The sequence below is a fragment of the Podarcis liolepis genome (genome assembly GCF_965112155.1).
Source record: "Podarcis liolepis genome assembly, chromosome: Z".
Taxonomy (NCBI): Eukaryota; Metazoa; Chordata; class Lepidosauria; order Squamata; family Lacertidae; genus Podarcis; species Podarcis liolepis.
The window spans coordinates 30,434,458-30,452,028 of record NC_139570.1 but is presented as its reverse complement, the minus strand read 5'-3'; the positions used below and the strand labels follow the sequence as shown (position 1 = coordinate 30,452,028).

At 45.2% G+C, this 17,571-nt stretch overlaps 1 long non-coding RNA gene across 2 annotated transcripts; it reads right to left on the bottom strand.

Moving 5' to 3' along the window:
* Window positions 1–11,184: 11,184 nt before the first annotated feature.
* On the bottom strand, window positions 11,185–15,182 carry LOC310698355. 2 transcript variants are annotated; one of them, XR_014521444.1, is made up of 5 exons: window positions 15,078–15,182; window positions 14,741–14,968; window positions 14,027–14,196; window positions 12,245–12,468; window positions 11,185–11,846 (listed from the first exon to the last, which is right to left on the bottom strand). It is a non-coding gene; the product is annotated as an uncharacterized lncRNA (long non-coding RNA). The 2 variants fall into 2 exon arrangements; XR_014521445.1 differs by lacking the exon at window positions 12,245–12,468 and having other exon boundaries at window positions 15,078–15,154.
* Between the last annotated feature and the right edge of the window lie 2,389 nt (window positions 15,183–17,571).

Genomic DNA, 17,571 nt, shown 5'->3' with positions numbered 1-17,571 from the left:
GAATTGGCATAGGGCCGTGGAGAGGCCCGCCCAACGCACGCTACTTATACCACGAGGTGCCCAGCTTCACTCAGTCGCCGATGGTGACGCCCTGGACTGTTCTGTTGTGCTGGGCTCCTTATGTTTCCTGTTTTCTTTTCCTGAGCAGAGATTTTTTTTAAAAAAGGTTGACAACTCTGGGCAACCTGAGGGGAGGCAGTGCAGATCTTTGCACCCCAGCGCTGCATAGGCTTAAGACAGTCTTGTCTGTCCCCTCCCTTGCCATCCTCCCTCCAAGATTTCTCTTTCAGGTCCAGCTGCTCCTCTAGCTGCCAAAATTCTCCTGCGGCTGCAGCCCATGTTTCCTACAGGGAAAGTAAAAGAGGCTTTTCCTGTTTGCAAAATCACTGCTCTCTCCCCCCCCCCCCAATGGCCGTGATTTGCTGAACTCCACTGCCATATAGGGTCGAAATCCCCACAATCCAACAGGAGGGGCGGGCTGGAAGGGGTGGCCCTTGCCTTAGGAGGCCCCAAAATGATGTCACACTAGGCTTTGGGCTACAACAACAGGAAACTGTTTACACTGACAAATGTGGGAGGGGGAATTGCTGCCCTGTGGCCCTGCCCTCACTCGCTCCCCACTTCCTTGGTATATCTGCTTCCTCTGATTAAACTATACTACAAGGGGGCCCATGAAAAGAAGGAAAGGGGGATGGGAGGCAGATGTGCCATTGATTAGAGTCCCTAGCACCCACCTCCACACATCGTAGATTTGCATCCTGCCTGGTCCTCCTGAGGAAACGAAGCTGGCAAGGAAGTCTAGTAACCCACAGAATTGGTGGCAATATTAGCATTACAATGCAAAAGAGCTTTATAAGAATAAGAATAATAAATTTTTATTTATACCCCACCCTTCCTGGTTCAGAAAACCAGGCTCAGGGCAGCTAACAACAAATTTAAAGCACTTAATTGATGCAACAAAAAACAACATAAAATACAGTATAAAACGTACATAACAATAAATTCAGAAATCAAAATAAACATTAGATGATCACCAGGGCTAGCTGGCTAAGTTAGCCCTATTTGGGCCAGAGAGGAGACCAGGGGAGAACTACCGTATTTTTCGCTCTATAGGACGCACCCGACCATAGGACGCACCTTGTTTTAGAGGGGGAGAACAAGGGAAAAAAATCTCCCCCTCTCTGCTCAGTGCCCCTTCAGCGAAGTGGCAGGAGAAACGGAGCCCCTTCCATTTCTCCTGCCGCTTCACTGAAGGGGCGCTGAGCAGAGAGGGGGAGAAATTTTTTTTCTTGTTCTCCTCTTCTAAAACAAGGTGCATTCTGTGCGTTCAAGGTGCGTTCACCCGAAGCCTCCAGAGCGCAGCGAGAGTTCCTGCTGCACTCTGGAGGCTTCAGGCGGCTACCTTGGAAGCCTGGAGAGTGAGAGGGGTCACTGCACACTGACCCCTCTCGCTCTCCAGGCTTCAGTGAAGGCAACCCGAAGCCTCAGGAGCGCGGCGGGAGTTCCCGCTGGGCTCCAGAGGCTTCAGGTTCCTTTCGACCTGCTCTTTGGGGCTGGCAGGGGGGGAAGCGCTGCTCAAAGACCGCCAGCCTCAAAGACCATGTCGGGGAGCAGCGCAAAGGCTGCGCGCCGCCTTCCCGCTGCCCCCCGAGCTTGTGGGGCTGGCAGTGGGGGGAAGCGCTGCTTTGCCCTACTGCCAGCCTCAAAGATCCCTGAAGCCTTCAGAGAGCAGCGCGAGTTCCCGATGCACTCCGCAGGCTTCGGGTTCCTTTTGCTGTAGCCGGGAGAGCAAGACTCTCCTTGCTTCAGTGAAAGGAACTTGAAGCCTCCAGAGCACAGCGGGAACTCACGCTGTGCTCTGAAGGCTTCAGGTGGCTATCCCTGAAGCCTGGAGAGTGAGAGGGGTCGATGTTCAGCGACCCCTCTCGCTCTCCAGGCTTCAGGGAAAGCCTCCGGAGCACGGAGGGAGTGCTCCTTCTGCGCTTCGGAGGCTTCACATTGCTATCGCTGAAGCCAAGGAGCCTGCATTCGCTCCATAGGACGCACACACATTTCCCCTTAATTTTGGAGGGGGGAAAGTGCATTCTATAGAGCGAAAACTACAGTATATCCAAAACCCATGTAAGGGTGAGAAAAACATAAATTTTAAAACCATGTTGTCAGGAAAGCATTGTTTAATGTTTGGATAAAATACAAGGACTTATTGGAAAATAAAACCCCAAGGTGGCTGTCACCGACCGAAGCGAAAACTCTGAGAAAGCTCAATATGGAGGTCAAATGGCCGAAATATTGGGAAATTTTGGAACAAGATGGAGATAGATTGAAATTACAGAGTTTTGAAAAACTAAAAAACAAAGTGTGTGATTGGCTTCATTATTATCAGATAATGGAGGCATGCAATTTGGATAAGAAAATCGGCTTCCAGGTGGAAAAATCAAAATTAGAAACAGAATTGTTAGAACCCAAAACTAAGACTTTGTCAAAGATGTATAACTTGCTGTTGAAATGGAATACTTAGGATGAAACGGTGAAATCTGCGATGATTAAATGGGCACAAGACGTTGGACATAACATAATGATGGCTGACTGGGAACAGTTATGGACCACAGGTATGAAGTTTATGGCATGCAATGCCTTAAGAGAGAATATTATGAAAATGATATACAGGTGGTACATAACCCCAGTCAAGCTTGCAAAAATCTACCATTTGCCTGATAACAAATGTTGGAAATGTAAAGAAACTGAAGGTACATTTTTTCACCTTTGGTGGACGTGCCCAAGGATTAAGGCTTTCTGGGAGATGATATATAATGAATTGAAAAAGGTATTTAAATATACCTTCTTGAAGAAACCAGAGGCCTTTCTCCTGGACATAGTCGGCCAATTGGTGTTAAAGAAGGACAGAACTTTCTTTATGTATGCTACAACAGCAGCAAGAATACTTATTGCAAAGTATTGGAAGACACAAGACTTACCCACTCTGGAAGAATGGCAGATGAAAATGATGGACTACATGGAATTGGCAGAAATGACTGGCAGAATCCGAGACCAGGGAGAAGAGTCGGTGGAAGAAGATTGGAAGAAATTTAAAGACTATTTACAGAAATATTGCAAAATTAATGAATGTTAGAATGATGTTTGATTGAAGTTAAGTGGTTTCTAGCTGTAATGGTATAAAAGAATATGGAAAAATTGGATTTTTAATAGGTAAAAATTTAATGCTACAATATATTAAGATTAAAGATTAGGATAATAAGGAGGGAAAGGAATTGCTGAACTAATAAATTGAACAGGAATACAAAAAAGGGAGGTATGAGGAGGTCCGGGAAACAAGTAAATGAAAGATAAGTGACGAAAAGATGGAATTATTTTTAACTGTTTTTTTATTTTGTATTTTTTCTTTTTCATTATGTAATACTGTGAAAACTTTGATAAATATTTATAAAAAAAAGAAAAACATAAATTTTACAGCGTGTGACCTATTAAGGGAGAACTACAGAAAAATTCATCATAGATGGTACTTAACTCCTGACAGATTGTCAAAAATGAATAAAATGAACAACAATAAATGCTGGAAATGTAATAGGACAAAAGGCACATTATACCACATGTGGTGGACTTGCTCAAAGATTAAAACCTTTTGGGACATGATCCACGACGAGATAAAAAAATTGATAAGGGCATCACACAATAAAAAGGCAGAGGAATATCTACTAGGAATTCTTGATAAAGATATCCCAAAGGATAAAACTAACATATTCTTACACATGACAACAGCGGCAAGAGTTTTGATTGCAAGCTATTGGAAAAAGGTTAGCATTCCAACAAAAAGAGAATGGCTCGGGAAACTTTGCTGGTACCTGGAGCTAGCAAAATTGATAGATTTAATAAGGAGAAAACCTCAAGCTATGGTCATGAAGCAATGGGAGTGTTTAAATGATTACGTACTTACAAAACCAGGGCTCGGCTACTAAAATCTGGTTGTGTTTAGAATAATCTTGTAATATAAAAAATACGAAGCAAGACATCTAAAGGAGATCTAAAGGAAAAATATTAAGAACAGAGGTTTTGACAAATGGACTACCAAAAATGCGTGAGGCAAACGGTGGAAGTCTTTTAAAAATATTTTAATTAAGATAGATAAGGATATGATGAAAATACATAATTGAACATAAATATAGATTGGGAATGGCTGTGTATCATGAATACTTATCTACTTTTAAAATTCTCATTCTTAATCTTATTTCTTCCTTTTCTTTATCTTCTTCTTGTTCTTTTCTTTTATATTTTACCTTTCATTCCTTTTCTTTATTGTGAATATTGTTTTGTAGAGGTGCAAATAATTGTAAATATGAGATGAGGTAAAATGTTTTCTAATTTTCTATTGGTTACATGTATTTTCCTTTTTTTTGTATATTTGTATTTTTTTCTAATTTGTACTCAATAAAATTAATAATAAATAAATAAATAAACAAAGCTCATCACTTGTCTATCTCCTCGTCCCACTTGGTGGCATCAGGCAACTTCATGTTTTGTCACATGAAATCAAGGAACATGGAGGCCTGCAGTAACCGGCCCAGCTTCTGGAAGTGCCGTGTATGGTAGGAGAGACTCCACCGCTGCTTTGATCCCTTTGCATTGCAAGAGGCTCTCTGGTGTCTCATGCTTGAGGAGGATTTCCACCACTGCCTGAGCCTCGAGGTAGTTCCACGAGTTTGTGCTCCATGTGATGGAAAACTTCAACACAGCCTCTGGAAGAAGGGGTTTGGGGAAGACACGTCAGGAAGGAGTGCAAGTTGCAGGCAGCGTGGCCACCTTGAACCAACACACCTCTCTTGCGAAGCATGGCCAGGTCTGGGCACACATCTGACCTGCGCCTTTCTTCAAGGCAGGGAAGCAGATCCAATACCCCTCCCCACCTAGTAGAAACAATTAATGATGGGAGGGGGGACTGAGTTTATTCCAGACTACATGGCTTGCAGGAATGGGTTTTATAATATATATAAAAGTACAACAACAACAACAATATGCATTATAATCTTTGCTCTAGTATTACAGAGCTGGTGGAGCTAATTTGAGGTTGTGTATACACCATACATTAAAAGCATTATCACTTCTCCCCTGTAAGAATCCTGCGAACTGTAGATTACGCTTCTACCGCATAGCTACAATTCGTAGCACCCTTTACAAACTGCAATTCCCAGGATTCTTTGGGAGAAATGTGCTTTTAATGCCTGCTTTTCCTGCAGCAGGCATGCTCAGCTACCCCTCTGGAAGCTCAGTCCCACAGAAAGCTGTGACGGCCACCAACTTGGATGGTTTTATGTAGGAAAGGCTATCAATGGCCACTAGGCACGATGGCTATGCTCTACCTCCACAGTCAGTGGCAGTAATGTTTGTGAATAGTAGTTGCTGGAAGATGCAGGAAGGGAATACAGAATGCTCGTTTCCACAGTCCTCTGTGAGAACAGGATGCTGGACTAGACAGGCCAATGTGGCCTCATCCAGCAGGCACTTCTTATGTCCTTACGTGGTTCAAGGGTAGAGATTGTGAGAAGGCATCTTCCAAAGCAATCCCACCCCACAAATAGCTTTGGAGATTTCTTACCTCTAGCCTAGCCCTCACTCCTTTTCCTGTTCCTGCTGGAGTCTTCTTTTGCTTGCCACGCCTGCGGGCTCTCTTCCGGCCAATGCTGCCAATGACAGATCTTAAAAACTTGGGGTCGGTGAGATTCGGCAATCGCAGCACCTTGCGCCTGCTGGACCTCCTGAGCGGAGCGGGTTGTGTCTTGCTCCTCATGAAGTAGGGTGAAATGTGAGGAGTGTTGCAAGCCGGTGCAGAGGCAGAAGGTCTGGCCGAGATAGTAGAGCATGGCTTCTCTATCAGTGGCTTCTTCCTAACCCAGTGGAACTCCAGTATCATATACCTCTTAGATGGGTTGGACATGCTGAAGAAGGTGCTGGAGGCCCAAAGACCAGGGTGACTTCAAAGCGAAGGACGCAGCAGGCAGTTCCCTATCAATGGTGCCAAATCCAAGCAAATGTTAGCTCCAGTCCTGTTAAATCGATCCAGCAATTATGAACGTTAAATAAAGGATTCATTCCTCAGGCAGTATGAAAATACTTTTTGTGGCTTTTTAATAGATGGGAGCCCTCATCTACTGCCACTGTGGACAGCCTGTTGCCCCTTCACTCTGCTTGAATGGGTTATGTCACAATGGTTCCTTCATCAGGTGTTTGTGAGCATGAAAATGCTGTTGGGAGTTTCAGCAATGAAGGCTCAGGCATAACATACTGTTTGAAAGTCTGAACATTTCCTGTTTTTTTATTTAACAAAATTTATATACCACTTTTATAATTTATATACAAATTATTAGGGGAGTAAGTTAAAAATATACTGTAGTTTATTCACTTATAGGCTGGTTTACATACTTTATTCCTTCTTATACTTCTATCCCACCTTTCCTCCACAGAGCATACACACTTCAGCCTCCACCTTCTCCATTTTATCCCGACAGCAATATTGTGAGCTAGGGCCATAGCTCAGTGGTAGAACAACTGCTTAGTATGTAGAAGTCACCATGTTCAGTCCCCAGCATCTCTTGGTGGGACTGGGAGCACTCCCTCTGTGCTTCGGAGGCTTTGCGCTGCTATCGCTGAAGCCAAGGAGCCTGCATTCGCTCCATAGGACGCACAAACATTTCCCCTTAATTTTTGGAGGGGGAAAAGTGCGTCCTATAGAGCGAAAAATGGTAACTGTGGGATTCCAGAGCGGGTAATCTTCATAAAAAGGGGAGGGGGAGGGAATGAAGGTAAATAAAAGATCAGGCTAAGTTCAAATTGAAAGCCGGGCGGAATAGCTCTGTCTTACAGGCCCTGCAGAAGGAAGTTAAATCCTGCAGGGCCCTGGTGTCATGGGAAAAAGCATTCCACCAGGTCGGAGCCATCACTGAGAAGGCCTTGGCCCTGGTGGAGGATAATCTGACTTCCTTAGGGCCCAGGACCTCTAAACTATGATTATTCATGGACCTTAAGGTCCTCTGCTGGGCATACCAGGAGAGGCAGTCCCGTAAATACTAGGGCCCTAAGCCACAAAGGGCTTTAAAGGTCAAAACCAGCACCTTAAACCTGACCAGATACTTCACCGGGAGGCAATGCAACTGGTAAAGCACTGGGTGAATATGCTCCCATGGCAGGGACATAAGGGGGTAAGGAGCCTTGCCGCGGCATTCTGCACCCGCTGGAGTTTCTGGGACAGTTTCAAGGGCAGCCCCAAGTAGAGCGAATTACAGTAGTCAAGCCTGGAGGTGACTGTCGCATGGATCACTGTGGCCAGGTCAGGGCGGGAAAGGTAAGGGACCAACTACTTGATGCGGCGAAGGTGGAAAAATGTTGCCTTGGCTGTTGCTGTAACCTGCGCCTCCATGGAAAGGGAGGCATCAAGGATTACACTCAAATTCTTAGCGGAAGGCACTGGCACTAATTGGGGCCCCGAAAGAAAAAGGAGTTGGTCCCTCATCCCCATGCCATCCCGACCCAGCCATAGGACCTCTGTCTTCGAAGTTTCAATCAGCTCCCATGAAACCATCCATCCACAGCTTCTAAGCATCTGGTCAGTGTGTCCGGGATCGAGTCAGTGTGGCCATCCATCAGCAGATAGTGTCATCAGCATATTGGAGACAGCCCAGCCCAAAGCTCTGGACAATCTGGTCAAGGGGGCATATTAAGATGTTAAAAAGCAATGGGGAGAGGATTGTGCCTTGCGGCACTCCACAATGGCGCGACAACATCTCCCTCCCAAGCGCCACCCTCTGTTCCCGACCAGAGACAAAGGAGCACAGCCATTTTCGGGCTATGCCCTGTATCCCCACGTCGGTGAGGCGGTGGTCCAGAAGATCATGATCGACCATGTCAAAGGCTGCTGACAAATCTAAGAGAATCAGCAGTTCCGACCCACCTCGATCCAGTTGTCTACGGAGATCATCTGTTAGGGTGACCAGAGCCGTCTAAAGCCGATGTTTCCTCCAGAAACCTACCAAGCTGTTCAGCAACCGCTCTCTCAATTACCTTACCCAGATACGGAAGATTTGAAACTGGGCGGTAATTGGATAGAGCTAAAGGATCTAGTGAAGTTTTCTTTAAGAGTGGACACACCACTGCTTCCTTCAGCTCCCCTGGGAATGTCCCTGTGCCAAGGGACAAATCGATAATTTCAACCAGGGGGATCCACGTGACATCTGGGCATGCCATAATCAGCCAAGACAGGCATGGATCGAGGAGGCAAGTGGTGGGCCTACCAGCTCAGAGAAATCTTTTCACATCAGCAGGGAGTATCCGATTGAAATGGTCCAACACTGGACCTGAAGACAGTTTAGGGGCCTCCAGTTCTGTTATTGTATCTAAATTGGCAGGGAGGTCACGGCGGAGCAACAGGACTTTCTCCGCAAAAAAGCTCGCAAATGCCTCACTGCTTTGAGTTGAATTTGTGCTTAAATTTGGTTGTCCTCCTAAGGATGTTGTCAACCTAATTATTCTAAAAGGTTGTGCCGGGCAAGAGCTAGCGGATGCAATGTAAGCTGAGAAGTAAGATTTCTTATCAGCTTTCATGGCCATCTCATAGGCTTTCATAATCGTCCTATAAGATGTTCTTGAAGCTCTGTCACGAGTCCATCGCCATACTCGCTGTAGCCATCTGAGATCCCGATTCATTTTCCGGAGCTCCTTGGCGTAGCAGAGGGTGCTTAGGCGCAATCTCATCGATGGCCGCCAAGAACCGATTATTCCAGTCCTCGACAAGGTCATCTAATGAGTCGCCAGGGAGAGCATGGTCCCGCAAGGCCTGACGGAATCTATCAGGATCCATCAAACTCCGCAGGCGAGCCCAAATAGGCTTTGAGATGAAACAAGGTGACCCTTGGGATCCTTCCCAACTCTGCAGTTCTGTGATGATTCTAGGAGGGCTACTTGATGAAAAGCAGAAAATCCCACCTTGCCTCTTCCTCTGCTGCCCTCAGAGGCTGGATCTACCACCTGAGGCAACTGCCTCACTGCACCTCATCGGTAGCACCAGCTGGAAACAGTAGCAGCAGTTCTGAGGTGGCAGTGGGGCAAATGAAATGAAATGAAATATTGAATGCAGCCTGAAATCTTACCAGGAGGGTGCAGAAGAATATCAAACAAGGACAGCAACTGCACAGAGGACTAGAATCTGAACTCTAAAAACATGCTTACAAGCATTCTAAAAACATGTGAAAAAGCACTCCTCCCCCCCCAAATACATATCAAAAATCATTCTGTCACATAGTGACTTCAAGGTTGCCAGGAACAGCATCTTCCAACATTCATCTTTCACTGGGTGGCCCCTTTGAAAGCTCTAGTATTTTGAGAGAGGGTCCTGATGTTGGGTTTCGCACCTTAATCCACCCTTGAATCAAAAATGCTGAGGTGAAAAGAGGCAGCCCTTTTCAGGGAGGGAGGATTGAGCCAGTGCATATTTATTGCTCCTCCTTTTCCTCCTCTGCTGCCACGGGCGCTAATTCATGACTATCCTTGCTGCTTGCTTTCCCTTCAGGGGGAAGGCTCAGCCCCCCCCATTGCTACACAGGGTCCAGCCTTATGTCCAAGACTCCTTCACACTCATAGCGACCCTTCAGGGCTCTCTTTCACTACTTTGTTAAAAAAGATCCAGAGAGCCCAGCTTGGCCTCTTGGGATCCCCAGAGGCTAATTGACCCCAAGGGAGTAAATCAAAGGTCTAGGGCATGGGTAGGCAAACTAAGGCCCAGGGGTTGGATCCGGCCCAATCGCCTTCTCAATCCAGCCCGCAGACGGTCCGGGAATCAGCGTGTTTTTACATGAGTAGAATGTGTGCTTTTATTTAAAATGCATCTCTGGGTTATTTGTGGGGCATAGGAATTCATTCTTTTTTCTTTTTCTTTTTCAAAATATAGTCCGGGCCCCCACAAGGTCTGGGGGACAGTGGACCGGCCCCCTGCTGAAAAAGTTTGCTGACCCTTGGTCTAGGGATAAAGAGACAGTCTGTGCAGCCCTTGTTCCAGCCATGCAAGTGAAGCTGAGCAGCCCAACGAGCCCGGGAGGGTGTGCAGAATTCTTCTAGCAATGCCACCAGTGCTGCCAGGTGATGCTTTCTGCAGGAAATTATGTCAGGGTCATCAGGCATGGGTGTTAGTGCAGCGCACACATACCAGTGTGTAAATGATTCAGTTTGTGCAAACATAGCTAAGGTTAGGTAGGTAAGAACCACAGCTGTTTTCAAAGCCAATAAGAAAGAGCCAGCAGGGCCTACTGATCTGAGTGTTGAGCTAGGAACTGGGAGAGACCATATTTCGAATCCCCACTCACTGCCTGCACTCCATGTCTGGATCCAACACGCACAGACAAGAAAAAGCTGCCTGTCAACCAGGGGTGGATGTGGGAAGCACTACAGATGGCTGAGAAGAGACCTAGAGAAGTTACTGCTAAGAGAAGCAACCCATTATCTTTTTTCATATATCATTTTTATTATATTTATTATTATTTTATTTTATTTTTATTAAAAGTATTCTAAGACATTTAATGCCATATACAAAAAAGCAACATAAATTTCTTTTTGACTTCCCAGCCCTACTTTCCTGATGTTTGTTTTTTACTTCTTTTTATTAGCTGTTTTACAGTACATGTGTTCTTATTACATTAACTTCACTATCATGAATTATTTCAGTAATCCATTGCTTATATTTCAGCCTGTTATTGATAGCAGTGCTTTGGACACCAAGCATTGCTAGAATATTATTATTAATAATAATAACATCATCATCATCATCATTACATATTTATGTATAATCCAATTTTCCCCCTGACTGGACTCTAGGCAACTCACAGATAAAAAACAAGAAGCACTAAAAACATAGGAAAAACAACCATTAAGAAACAATTAAACATAGATAGAACTAAAACTATACTTATATAAACTCACTTTAAAACTTACATATAATTACAATAAAACAGCAGGAGACCAGCCCTTTATTCTAAAGCAGTCAATTCACCAAAGCCGGTTTGCACAAGAAAGTCTTCTCCTGCCAGTGGAAGGACAGCAAGGAGGGAGCCAGCCTGGCTTCTCTAGCAAGGGAGTTCCAAAGTCTGGGAGCAGCCACTAAGAAGCTCCTCTAACGCAGCCCCACCAAGCATGTCTGTGAGGGAGGCGGAACTGAGAGAAGGTCCTCCCCAAAGAGCTCAAAACCTAGACAGGTTCATAGGAGAGAATACGGCTTTCAGACAGCTTGCATCTGAGCCATGTAGACTGCAGTCTAAAAGAATCCTGTTGGCTCCTTCCATAGGCCAATGTGGCCCATCATTCTATTCTCACAGTGGCCAACCAGATGCCTATGAGTAGCCTGCAAGCAGGACCCAGGTGCAACAGCCCTCTTCCCAATTGCAAACTCCTGAGGGCAGCCAATTCCTGCCGAAAACAAGGCTTGCAATTGGCACCAATCAGCTGATCCATGCCAACCTCAAAGCCTGCTAGGATCTGCTGTACTATTGCCCAACTCTGTTCTCTAGATCACTTACGTGCTCAGATGCCTGATTGTCCACTGGGCACTTTGCAGGGTGGGCCTGGAAGGGGCAGCCTGAAGGGTTTGACATCCCTATGTGGTTGCAAAGATTCTCTCGAGTAACTTACATATTCCTTGGTCTTCAGGAGGTCGGAAAGATCTCATGGCACTTTAATTTAGACTTGCTTCTTCCTACCCTTCTTTCCCACGACGACAACAGCAGTCAGTTGATGCTTCAGTTGGTCCTTTGGGTGCATTGCCAGCGGTATGTGACACTGTAGAACATGTTGAGATGCTGAGTGGAGAAAGGAATAGCGGGGGGCTTTTAGGTTTTGGGTAAGCAACAGCTTCTCTTCTCTGTAAGAAAGGTTTGAAATGTCACATGGCCTTTGCTGTTTTTATTATTTTAAGGGTATTATAACATACTGTACTATTAGCAGTATTTATTACCTTCTCCTCATTGCATAGAACAGAGAAAACAACCAAAAACAGAAACACAAAGGAATATAAAGAAAAATGGCAGAATCTTGGTAGTCACAAATTAATAATCCTAAGACAAGCAAGCAAAACTACAAGAGGGGGGAAAGTAAATTCCCAGCTGATTTTTGACAGAAGCTGAAATACAGTAGAACTGAAACAGGGCTGCTTGTGACAAATACGGGTCAGAAGGGAAATGGCTGACCTCACACCCACCATTGTGAGCCCTCAGGTATCAGGAAGTCCTGAAGTATCAGGAGCTTCAGTTGGTTGCCTCCCCTCCTTCAAAGAGCCCAAGCAGCACAACCAGAGAAATGAACCAGCAGGCTTTTGAAAGCACTTGATAATGGTGGGAAATCCACACAGCATTAGCTTAGAGGAAGATCCTCCCCTTCTTCAAGGCTAATGACAGAGGTGTTGTCTTCATCAAAGCCAATTCCCTGTCCGTGAGAAAAGAGAGCAAAGAAACAGGAAGGTCAGAGAGTGGGGAATGGATCAGGCCCCCAGGCAGGGATGGATGAATCTCTCACTTTCACTTTCTATCAGTTCCACATTTTTCCAGTTCTCCACATTTCCACTTTAGTTTGGGAATTTCTTTTTTCTTTTACGTGCTAATGAAAATTCATCCACATTTCAGAGTGCATTTCTCCTAAGATATCCGTTTTGTGTGCTATTAAGCCTAAGCTTCACGTTTTTGAAAGCAGGTATCTTGTGATATCTAATATGCTAATATGGACATGGGGCAGGGTGGAGTGGAGAACCTGTTTGCAAAATGGGGGCATGGGAGCATCTCAAAGCACATTTCTGTTTGTGTGACCACCCCCCACAAACATCATACCTACAACACAGAAAAGGTGGTCTACAACAGAAATTTGAATGTTGTTGTTTTTCCTGTCTGCCAGGTTATCTGATAATGCCTTATCTGATTGCCTTTCCTGGTAGTCTGTCACCCTTTGAAATGGTGATTATTAAATTCCTGTAGCAAGGAAGGTTTTTTTCCACCTCCTCCCTCCTTGCAGAGAAACATTTGGTCAGCTTGGGAGTCAAAATGGTTTCAGGACTGTATTCCTGTGCTGCTCCAGACATGTGGTTTGCTTGGTACATTTATGAACATTTATTATATATATAAGACCTTAAAATTTATCATTACAGTGTTGATCTGGGAAGCACAGATGAGGTAGGTCTGCATTAAAATGGAAGCAAACTGAAGGTCTCCTCAGAGACCCAGTTCATTCATTCATAGCATTTGTACCCCAAAAGGGCTCCCAAAGAGGCTTAGTGAAATCAAAAACAAGACACTCCCTAATTGCAGACTTACATTCTAATAAAACAAACCAACAAACAGAAATACAGCACACAATGAAAATAGGCAAGGAGAGTGAAGGAAAAGCAAACTCAGAAACCAGGCCCCAATGTCTAGAAGTGCAGTTGTAGCCTGATGAAATGGCTGCCCCCAGATGACAGTTGAGGGAGAGGAGGCCTGATGGAGCTGATGGAGTCTTAGTGTATGGTAGAGTTTTGCCAGGCTTTCTGTCTCCCCCTTGTCTGCACTTGGGAGAAGCCTTCCCATCAGACTGACTCCAAAAGAGAAGTGGGCAGAAGGGCTCCATGCATCACCACTGCAGAAAGACCAGCTCCACCCAGCATCGCCTACCCCTCCACTGGGCCAGCTGCTCATGCGATCTTTTCTTCCTCTGTTTTTCTCTTTCCCGTTCTAACTATAGTAAACTTAAGTTAATATTCATTATTTAGAAATTTAAGTTAACCCTCTCCTGGATTGACATATATATGCAGCATAAAGAATGCCCTGTTTAAAATAATATTCAACCAACTACAATGTAAAGACCAAGATTTCCTTTACAGCATTCGTTCTTCCCTTCCATAAACTTGCCCAAAGCTCAACACTTTCTTTGACCTCTGATAGCTCTTTGCCAAACTTGGTGATATCACTATTCAATGTTCTAGTTGAGTCTACTTGAAATGCCAACGTTCCCTTACCTCCAGGAGTCTTTCAGATGCCATATTCTAATCCAAGGAAGCAAGGGTCACTAAAGCAAACCTCTGCAAAGGTCTATACGCTGAGGATGCAAGAACCTCAGTTCAAACGGTCGCAGGCTCTGTTGCTGGGCAACAGCCCTTGGTGACGTGGAATGCACCATGCCAAGATTCTAGGAGAGAGAAGGCATAGTGGTTAGAACAAATTTAATTCCATGCACTTCAAAGGTGGTATATATTCTTTTAAATGTATGGTAGTAATAGTAGTATTGCTTGGCAGTGGGTTGGACTCGGTGGCCCTTGTGGTCTATTCCAACTCTATGATTCTATGATTCTAGTAGCAATAATAAGCTTTTTTTAAAAAAACAACAACTTATTTTCTGGCTTTTCAGACAGATGTTGTCTCCTAAAGCAGCTGACACTGGTTTTAAAAAGGTGAGTTAAGTCCTGTCCTCAGGTTTGGAAACTAAAAAATACAAGACACCCAAATGGAAGGGAGGTGGAGGAACAAGGCAGAGGAAGAACACAAGTCACAAGGCCTTGCTGACCTTCCCTCACCCAAAGCTATGTTTGGACAGAACTGCAGCAACTGAACCAGTAGCTCTTCACCCCAAACTTCAAGGGGGCTGTGGGGCTCAAGCCACCCTCAGATTCCCCAAAGGGGCTTATCTGGGACCTACACGGAGCAGGAACTGGCGAGCAGACAGACAGGCTCACCTGTGTCACGGCCATCCAATGGCTTGATGTGGACTCCCATACTCCAAGGCGGAGATTCTTATCTCCTACACTTACAGCACTTTACGTCCACTGCTGTGCTGCTGAACTGCTTGATGAACTCTTGCAGCAAGTGGGAGATGTCCAAGGGGTTAAAGGTGCTCTGAACAGCAAGGTCACTGGCTATAAAGTACATGGCCTTAAAGAGCTGCTCCACAGGAAGGAAGCCACCTGAAACAAAAGAGGAAGGTAGAAGGTGCCCACAGGGCAGGGCTGGGGAGCAGAATGCCCAGGTGCCTTTTCTGCAGAATTCAGAACATGTGGGTTGACACCAACTTACTCTATGAAGAGCAATTGTTGATGAACAATGTAGGAACCAGTGCTCCAGCTGCATTTAAGACACACTGAGTTCTTATTCAAAATAAAAAAATCCTTCCAGTAGCACCTTAAAGACCAACTAAGTTAGTTCTTGGTATGAGCTTTCATGTGCATGCACACTTCTTCAGATACACACTTCCTGCCAACCTAGCAGTTCGAAAGCACGTCAAAGTGCAAGTAGATAAATAGGTACTGCTCCAGTGGGAAGGTAAAAAGCGTTCTGTGCGCTGCTCTGGTTTCGCCAGAAGCGGTTTACTCATGCAGCCACATGACCCAGAAAAACTGTCCGTGGACAAATGTTGGCTCCCTCAGCCAGTAAAGCGAGATGAGCGCCGCAACCCCAGAGTCGTTCGCAACTGGACTTAACTGTCAGGGGTTCTTTACCTTCTTTTTTACAGAGCTTTCAGATGCCATATTCTAATCCAAGTGTTATAAGAATTCGATGGTCCCAAATATAAAATAAATGTTCATAAATGTACAAGGCAAAAACATATACAAGTATATAAACCACGTGTCTGAAATAGTACAGGAGAGCAATCCTGAAGACATTTTAACTCTCCCAAACAATTTTGACTCTCCCAAACTGATCTCAAATATTTCTCTGCAAGGAGGAAGGAAATGGGAAAACCTCTTCATTGTCTTTTGCTTACCTGTCTTAAGGACATATTTCTGTATGAACAGGGTTAGCCTGTGACCTGGATTCAGGAACTAAAAGAATTTACTATCACAAAAGAGTGGCCAGGCTGCCCAGGTAAAGCAATCAGTGACTGTTAACAGATATCTTGGCAAACAGGATTTCTGCTGTAATCCACCTCCTGTGATGTATTTCTGCTGTAGACCCGCCTCCTTCTGTGATGTATGTATGATGTTTTGGAGGGTGGTCTTGAGCAACAGGGTGGGCAACTTCAAAAGTCTATATAAGGGCTTGCACACCATTATTTGGGGTTCCTCCTCTCTCCTGTATGTGGTGAGGGAGGACCCTGTTGCAACAGTTTAATATCAGGCTTACTACCTGCTTTGCATCTCAATATTCTTTGGTTGGTCTCTATTATTTTCTCCTACCAGTAGAGGACCCTTGGATACCCCATAAGGGAAAAGGAGCAGGTTTTTTCATATAACACAAGGAAGCGAGGGTCACTAAAGCAAACCTCTGCAAAGGTCTACACATTGAGGATGCACGAACCTCAGTTCAAACGGTCACAGGCTCTGTTACTGGGCAACAGCCCTTGGTGATGTGGAATGCACCATGCCAAGATTCTAGGAGGGTCAGCGTGGCATAGTGGTTAGAACAAATTTAGTTGCTGCACTCTAAAGGTGGTATATACAGCATTCTTTTAAATGAACAACAGTAATAATAGTAGCAATAATAAGTTTTTAAAAAACAGACAAACTTATTTTCCGGCTTTTCAGACAGATGTTGTCTCCTAAAGCAGTTGACACTGATTTTTAAAAAAGGCGAGACAAATCCTGTCCTCAGGTTTGGAAACTAAAAAATACAAGACACCCAAATAGAAGGGATGTGGAGGAACAAGGCGCAGAGGAAGAACACAAGTCACAAGGCCCAAAGAAAGGCTTGAGATATCTGCAGGCAAGTCAGAACCTTCTAGGGCCAAGCTGACCTTCCCTCACCCATAGCTGTATTTTGGATAGAACTGCAGCAACTGAACCAGTAGCTCTTCACCCCCAACTTCAAGGGGGCTGTGGGGCTCAAGCCCCCCTCAGATTCCCCAGAGGGGCCTACCTGGGGCCCACAGGAAGCAGGAACAGCAAACAGACAGGCTCACCTGAGGGGCTTGGTTCCCACACAATTATATTACAGGTTCCGGGATTGTGTGTTTATTGAGACTTTATATCCTGCCTCACAGGGCCTGTTGCCCTCGCAAGGTGACTCCCTCCTGAACCCTGACACCACCCACTTTCCCTGGAGCAACAGGCAGCAAGGCTTCTGCATTGCCCCACAGACCCCAGATGTCTGAAGAAGACTGAACTGGGGAGTCAAGAGCCTCCCTAGTAGTAAATACAACCTTCTGTGGTGAATCCTCCAGGATAAAAAAGAGCCCCCTCAGCTCCACCAGAAGTTGAGCCCGTCCTGTCCTTTAATGCTGGGTGATTGACGCTCCAGGCCAGCCAATAGTGGAGCAGCAGCCTTGAGAAAGGGAAGAAGTTCAGCAAGGAGTCCATTTAGCACTGTGGCCAGGCATTTTGGGGAAGGGGGGGGTATTATTATTATTTGATCCACCACCTTTTTATCATTAGTGTTTTGTCCCAGAAGCAGCAACTCTGGTGTGTGTGAATACAACTGATCCCTGATTAGGTGTCCTTTGTTAATCCTGCTAACTCCTGACTATAAAAGCTAACTGTTAAACTGAAACTGACACGGGGACAAATAGAAGAGGACGCCTTCACCCCAGTATGGCTCTCCTTCGTCGCTTACCCAATAAGACAAGAATCCCCCA